Raw genomic sequence first — 8,371 nt, 5'->3', positions numbered from 1 at the left:
ATACAATCAATGTCTTATTGCAAGTTTGTCCACTGGACGATTTTCTTACGTTTTCAATTTTCAACGTTGTCGATATGGGACGCTATTTGTGTCTTTTAAAATCAAATTGTTTGTATGTTTTGAGTTTTGGTGTTAAATGCAACTTTTACTGAGCACCCTTGGTTGTATCAATCATATAGTGGACAGTATTCTATAGTAGAGAATTTCAAAGTCGAATAACCTTGGTTGTAATATATAAATGGTAAACCTTGAAACAGACTCGCAAAATGCACGAAATAATATCAACAAATTTGGTTAAGGGTGTATTCTTCTGACGTTGCAGTCTCATGCAGTTTCATTGAAATCTCGTTCTGGAATTATTTCCAAAATATGTGATACAAGTAGAAAATAGCAATGAATTTGATAATTATTATAATCAAACATAACTCTGTGAAAGAATTGTGTATTTCCAATAAGTAGTTTTTGAGTAATGAAATTTTCAAATTTTGAGAAATGGGTGAGGGGAACAAAAAATGATTTTACCAGAAACATAAACATCCCATATAACTTTTTCTTTTCAAATTTCCTAGATATGTATTTTGTCAATCATTTATATTAAGGAAGTTGAAATAATATGCATTGTTTTCTTTAAACTGAGGGAAAATTCACAAATTTCCAAAATTGACAACATGGTTAATTTGACACGAAAAAGCATCAAAATATGATAAAACTGTCTTATATTAACACCTACCTATAGTTTTTTTAGTTGAATTTATTCAGATTGGTCCACTTCATCTTTATTGAGAATTATGAAAAAAAGTTTAATTGTGGAACTGTGATTTTTTATTAAGATAAAAGCCCTAAAATGGGTACAAATTGATGAAAATTGGGAAAATCATCAAAATTGTGTACTTTCAAAGGGCCATAGCAAAAAAAGAAGCACACCACCATATAATGTTTTCTTCACCAATTAATTTTTAGTCATATAAACCCAAAAATCAGGTTTAGAAAAAAGTTTAATTCTAGAAATTTTTGGCTCCTCAGAGGTGACATCCTGAAAACTGGGATTTGTTATCAAGTTCTCTGCAATAATATTCATATGAATATAGAACTTGAAAGTTAAATTAAAATTGTTGCGCATGAAGAGTGGCTATATATATAAAAATATATATATATACTTCTCTATATCATACAAAGAATTAAACTTTGCAAAAATATTGGATGAATATATTTGTTCTGCCAATCCTTTCATTTCTTAATCTAACTGTTCCGTTATTATAAAAAGTAAAGTGTATTTTATAAGTAAGACCCGTTTAACTTGTAATTCATCACAACCTTTTTTTCATTAAAGCAAAATGGATATTTTCTTCCTTTTCGGATTTCAATTGGGAAACGTTGCATTTTATCACGTCCTTAGTCATTTGGTCGCTGGTAGAGAGTCGTCTCATTGGCACTCATACCATCTCATTTTGTTTTATAATGACTATTATCTAAAGTACCTAAATACATATATTGTGTTGTTTATTGCTTGTGTTACTTCCTATAATAGTTCATGCATGTTTAGTTCAACCAAACATTTAGATTCATCAAAATTGATGTGCCAAAAAAATTTGGCAACGTTATCAAAAGTATCATCAAACTCCGTTGTGAAACGTTACCAATTGAGACGCAATATCGTGCCTCGTGTCAATTTTGTAAATTAAAACAAGTATAAGTAGAGAAACACATTTTAAAAGTTTACCCAACTCAACCGTCCAAATTATCATAATTATAGAGTTATCTCTCTTTGTCCATAAATTTAAGCCGCTCTCTTCCCTTGTTCTGCCCTAAGGGTGACTGGGGAATAGAAATATGGTCACTTGGTCTTCTCCCAACCGGCAGTAAAACGCTTGCCGAAGTGGGCGTCCGCTTGGCTGTGCGGGATGTATTAAGTTCGCAGTCACGTCCGGTCAGAATGGGGACGTTAAATTCGATTTCTCGTGTAAAGAGAGTGTCACGCTCTTTCCACATTAAGAACACTTGCAACAACTCTTTGAAGGCCCGTAGGTGGCCTGTTGCAAGGCCAAATTTCTGTCCCTATCCAATATACCCTAATTTGTCAGTGGCAGTCCAAATTTCCCCGACCATCATCCCAAATGGCCTCTATTATGACAAGACCTACATATTTTATTTATTGTGAACTTGTTCTCGTCCTGAATATGCATGAAATATTTGTCACTGGACATTAAGCAACCAAAAATCAATCAATCAATCCCTTGTTCTGAATCTCATGAAATACTACCCTCCCGCCCCCTGTAATAAAACATTACATCAAAGAGGCTACCATTTGGAATCGCATGTACGTTTTCACGCATTCACCGTTCACTGGCTGTGTGTTGTCGAGGACGTTATTATGGTCTGCTAATTTCCAAATACCGTCAGAAATGGAACGTCTACCATTCTGTTTGCACAACGATATCATTTTATTTTAGAGATTTAAGCAGAAAACTGATATGGATTTTTTTTTGTGTTACAAACTCTTTATTAAATGGTAGTAACTTAAATCTACTTAATTTGGTCTATTGTTGATAGGTTTAATTCAGTGATTGTCGCTTGTTGATGTATTTAATAATAGGTTTTTTTTTATTTGTTTTGATTTTTATATTAATCCGACCGTTTATTTTCTCGATTGAACTGATTGACATTTTGTCATGTCTTGACCATTTATAGCTTGCTTATGATGCGGTATGAGATTTGGACTTTTTTTAAAAGCAGTACGGTGACATATAGTTGCTAGCATTTAACGGCGTTTGTCCTCTGTATACATGTAGGTGTCTCATTGTCAATCATACCACATCCCCTTACTATAGGTAAGTAACAGACCTCAATCATAGGAGAAATATAGTATAATTTATATATTGGCCATGCGACTAAAGTTGATAAAACGTCTTATATCATATTTGAAATTAATGGAAATGTTATAAGGTATGTTAGATAAGTAATATTAATTTCGAAATCTCAACGTTTCTCATTTTAGACATAGGTTTACTTTAAATACTTTAGAAATTTGGCTGTTGTTCAGATGTGCATGTTCTTCTTATATAAACTTAAAATTTACCACTTCAATTTAGATTGACCTTTCAAGTTATCTTTAACTAATCATTTATGATTTGAGTATGAATCAGAATAAAACATAAGGGCTATAATTTCAATGTCTTATATACATAAAGCTATATGATACTAGCTGTGACTTATATTCGACAAAAAGCTCATCAGAGCGTATGTTTGAAATGTTTGTCAATATGCAGAAACAGAAATAAAGTTTTACTCTTCTTTTTTTTTTACATAATAATACTAGTGAATATGAAAGACTTTTGAATGATGATACTGGTGTGAAGTACAATCCGGATAAATTGGCCTTTTAACTTCGTGACGATAACAGAAAATACCTTTATAGAGTTTTAAATTTGTGTTTAGAATACATTAAATTTAATTGGTTCTTTTAAATCAAAAAGCTTCACTTACATTTCACAAGTTCTTAAGTGGAAAGTTCTTAATTGGTTGAACAGGATACTATGATTTAACACTGATAAAAGTTTAAATAAAATGGATTAATTTCATTTTATTGATGACAATCAAAAGAAAAAATATGCACCACTTTGACGGTTACATATTAAGCGTTTTATTTTCTTCAGTTAACCCACTCCTGTCTCTCTCAGTTCAAAATATGCGGATTCAGGAATGAGAAATCAATTCCACGATACTTTAGATATATAGTATCTTACTTAGCAATGTAATTTGATATCAATTCCGGTAATAATTACAACTTATTTGTTCAATTAAAGAAAGTAGGACTGTCATATGATCATATGTATATATGCATGTATTGTCGATCGGTTTTTCAAAATTAACATCCGTAAAGATCTATATATAAATTCATGATGACCGAGCATGCATGCGAAAGATTAGATTATTAAAATTGCAGCAGATTTGGGACTTCGTCAACTTTGGAGATGTGAGAAATACGTCATTGAGACAACAACTTTACGACACAAACCACAAAAGTTGTCTAAAGGTAAACCTTATTGTTCAATAGAAAATTGTCTATAAAAAAGTGTTGAGCTCTAAGTCGTTCCAAAACTGGTGGAAACTTTATTATTAGAGACAATGTGACATCAACAACCAAAATGAAAAGGATAAAACTTAAGACAACTACTGACAAGGCTTCTGACCTGAAACAAATACAACATGTACAATAACATATTCCAGGGTTTATCCATATTTATCATCTAGTTTTGGTGCTTACTAAAAGTATTTTTCAAAAAGAGTTTTCCCATAGTATAATAAGCGTATACACATAATACAGGTGTCCGGGTATTTTTTCCTCCTTTTGCCACCATAATGATATCCTTCGAAATAATGTCCATGATGATGGCACAAACGAAAAACAGCAAACTCAACACGTTTTGCCTTTTGCATAATCAGGTAGTACATGTAACATTTTATATTATTGAAACAATTAAGAGAGGCCCTTCAGAAGAGCTTGATATAGGAAAACAGGCCATTGATTTTGTTGTATTACAGTTTTTTTGATAGAGAATTTTTTTTTACCTCATACCAAAAGGAAATATTATCGCTACATCATACAAGATGTTAAGCATTCATATGGGTTACTCGATGGATTTTCAGAAGAGAAAACAATAGACAATGCAAGGAGAATAAGGGGGTTGCTACAATGTAAAGTAATAAAAACAATTAAAGAATATGGTACAAACAATATATAGAAATAGTGTGCATGATTTTAAGAGAAATAACAATAAGTTCTTGGAAAGATCTCCAAATAAGTATTAAAATTCATGATATATTATGTCAATAGTTTCAATACATGAATTGATTTGGTCGTTTGGAACCCATTGATTTTGTTAATGCAATAATATAAAACATTAGCTATTTACTTATGTATATGTCTTTCGGCCATTAAAAGAAGGTTAACAACTAATACCATATAAATTGACAATATGGAATGTTCAAGATCGTGTGTACTAAATATACATATCTCATTAACCCTTTAAAAGATTTTTATATTTAAAGGTTGTGTAACGTTACGTTTGTCATATAAAATTTTTCGAAACAAATCAGTTCTTTGAAAACATTATTTTCAAGGAGAAACACGAAGGATTGGTCTATTCAGGATTTAATATGATCGTTTAAAGAAAAAAAATATAAGATAACCGAAATGTAGTGAACAGATACTAGTAGGTATCAATTATTTTATCAATAAAATATATGTCATACATTTGTACTACGTGATGTTAATTATAGGGGGAGATACAAGGAAGATATTTAAAACATTCAAAAGTAAAAGGAAGTCAGGCAGCATTATAGCAAACTGATAAAGACGAATAGACAATCAAAAGCCAACAGAACTCAAAGTTGAACATAAAAGATTTGTCAACACAAAGCCCACTAAAGAGAGGGAATAGAGATTCTGGGTCAAGATATATATAATTAGCACCTGTTCTACTTGTGAAAATGAGAAAAGGGGACAAGCGCTTTTTATTTGTTGGTTAAAAAGATAAAAAAGATTGAAGCGGGAAAAAGCAAAGAAAGAAACAGGTTTTGGGAAAGAAAAACCCTCGTGTCATCTCCTCTTACCAAACCACAACCACACCACGCACGCACACATTAGTGATATCCGTCGTGCTTTTTTTCGCAGCAATTTTACAAATCTGCTGACTAGTTTTACCAGAAAAGAATAGGAAGAAAAGAGTCAGGTATACGGCTTAAATAAGTGGAACTTATAAATTGTCGTCTGTAATAACGGTCGACCAAATCAAGAAAAAAAATCAAAGAAAAGTAAATGTCTCTAACCATTTAGAACCCTTTTACAATAGTTTCTTCGTAAACAGCAACATTTTTTAAGCAAATCGTGACAGGAAATATAGGCCCTTTTGAATGTTGTAGAGCATGTCCGAGTGCTGCTGTTAGGGTGGTGTTATAAATGAATTTAAGTAAGCTATAATGCATAAACCCTTTGTCTTGATATAAAAGAAGAGAAGCAGCTGCACATATAAAAGAGTAGATTAGCGCCAGTGGCGTAGCTTGCATGTATGCTCAGATGCTCAAGCATCCACATCATTTTGACAAAAAAAATAAAAAAAAATAGAATAGCAGCAGTTTAACACGGAAGTGTCCAAATGTAACAAGGCTGAGGATATGAGGATACCGTCCAGTCATTTTCGAAGCAGTATGTCTGGTCTTTCATTTAGGATAATTTAGTTTGATAGTTAAATCGCAGAATAGTGTTTCAAGTTAACTTTTGTTCGTAAAAATAGTCTATGTCAAGGGCTAAGGCAAGCGGAGAGGACTGATACGCAGACCCGTGGACATGTTTCATCTGAAATTGAACCTAGTGGAGTGATGGCTTCTCATTTGACTATAGCAACTAACAACTAAAACACCATATCTGATATCGTTTCTTGCGACATTGTAAACGACGTGATAAAAAAAATCAATTTGTAATAGATCGTGATAAGTCCTAAGCTTATGAATTCCCGTTTCTAGGCCACCCTTAAAAAATTGTTTGTTTGGCATTGCCGACCCACACTATTAGCAGGTGGGTAGGTAGGTAGGGATTTTTTTTTTTTTTTTTACATTTAAAAGCCTTATACATGTAAATCATGAAGTCTCTAGATCAATGTTGTCTAAAGCATTGCAGCATTGTTGTGTGTACATGCTGGTGGTTTCTTTGAAAGGGGTCAACCATCAATGTCACATTCTACATCATATGGATAATTTCACGTAAGACAGTCAGTTTTATTGGCAAAGTTAACCAAAGTACCCAGAAAAAAACACAGAACTGCAGAGGCAGGAAACTGACAAATTAACCATATAAAATGTATGACGTGAAAATTGAACTTTTATTGTGGGACTGCCCATTGAACAGAGGCCTGATGTCACATCTTGAAGTTGTGGTCACAGTTTGGTAAAATTACCACAAGTTAAATGGCTCAACCACTACGTCTCCTTGTACAAATGGACAAAGATTTAAAACTTTGATTGTTTGCTTTGGTTTTATAAACATCACTTTCTACACCATATGGGTAATTTCATGGCAGTCAGTTTTAGTGCCGTACTAAACCGTAGTACTTGAAGGAAAGTGCCAACCTGTGGGAGGAAACTGACTAACCTTATCACATCTGACATGAAAATCAAACCTTAATTTTGCAACTGCCCAACTAGGGCTCAAACCAATACCTGGAGGTTAGTAATCATACATGTAAGGTGTGACGAACTACCATACAAACACGCCTACTTCCCCTGATAAGTTTTGAGGATAAAGGATCTGTTCCAAATTAGGATAGCAAAATATTAAAAATTTGGAAGGTTGGCACAAATAGACATGGTGTTTATACTAATATTATCCAAGTGCAAGGTTTTTCAGGTTGAAAACGTATGATAAATTCAAAATGGAAATATGCAGCAGGACAGACAATTTTTGCAGATAAATAAATTATGGGTTGTAATGCTTGTTTGATTAACAGAAATCTGGACATGCATTACATGAATACAGATAAATTAATGAGCCCTTAGAATTGTGGAAAAGGAGGGGATTTTATTCATCACTAGTACACTGGATACATTTATAAATATGTTTCTGTCAGTATCTTTAGTGTTTTAAGAATTATCTTATTCATGTTAAGAAGAAAGGCAAGAAAAGGGGGAAGTACTTCAATTGACACAAGATGCTAGTCTTTAAAATATGCATGTTTTGTTCCAGGCTAGCATCTACTGGTACAAAACTACTATAAACCTGTAAATCATTATGGTCTTTAAGCTTTGGTGCTTACAGCCATAATTATCTTGAATGCATCATTGTGGTTCTGACTATAGTAGATACTTTGTTCTCTGGTTCAAGGGAAAATTTGTCAATGATAAATTTCAAATATTTGATAAGTTCAACAAATGTAAGAGCCACGCATATTTGTTCTGTGATGTCCCAGTGAAAAACTTCTATCTCATGAAGCGACAAAGTCAAGCAGAAATCATCTGTTTCTGCTTTACATAAGATAAAATTGAGTCCTCTACAAGGTCTCTCAGAACGTTTCTTTCAAAGAATAGCTGAAATTTGATTTTTGATAAAATACATCTCCCTTAACCAATGCATTGCAGCATAGGGAGATGCCTTCCCCTGCCGGCCTCTTTGACATTACTTTTGGCAGACTTTTTCTATTCCATGTCATTTAAATGTTTGCTCCCAATACAGTGTAAGGCAAGCGCTTTTAAGATCATGATTTGAAATAAGTAAAGCCAGGAACAAACTCGGCGGATACGATCAATTTCCGGCACAATTTCGATTTTTTTTAAATAAAAAAAAATAAATTTCTGAAACGCAAATAAAATTATTTGGGCG

Source organism: Mytilus galloprovincialis, chromosome 6 (assembly GCF_965363235.1).
Source record: "Mytilus galloprovincialis chromosome 6, xbMytGall1.hap1.1, whole genome shotgun sequence".
Classification (NCBI taxonomy): Eukaryota; Metazoa; Mollusca; class Bivalvia; order Mytilida; family Mytilidae; genus Mytilus; species Mytilus galloprovincialis.
This window is presented reverse-complemented; position numbering follows the sequence as displayed.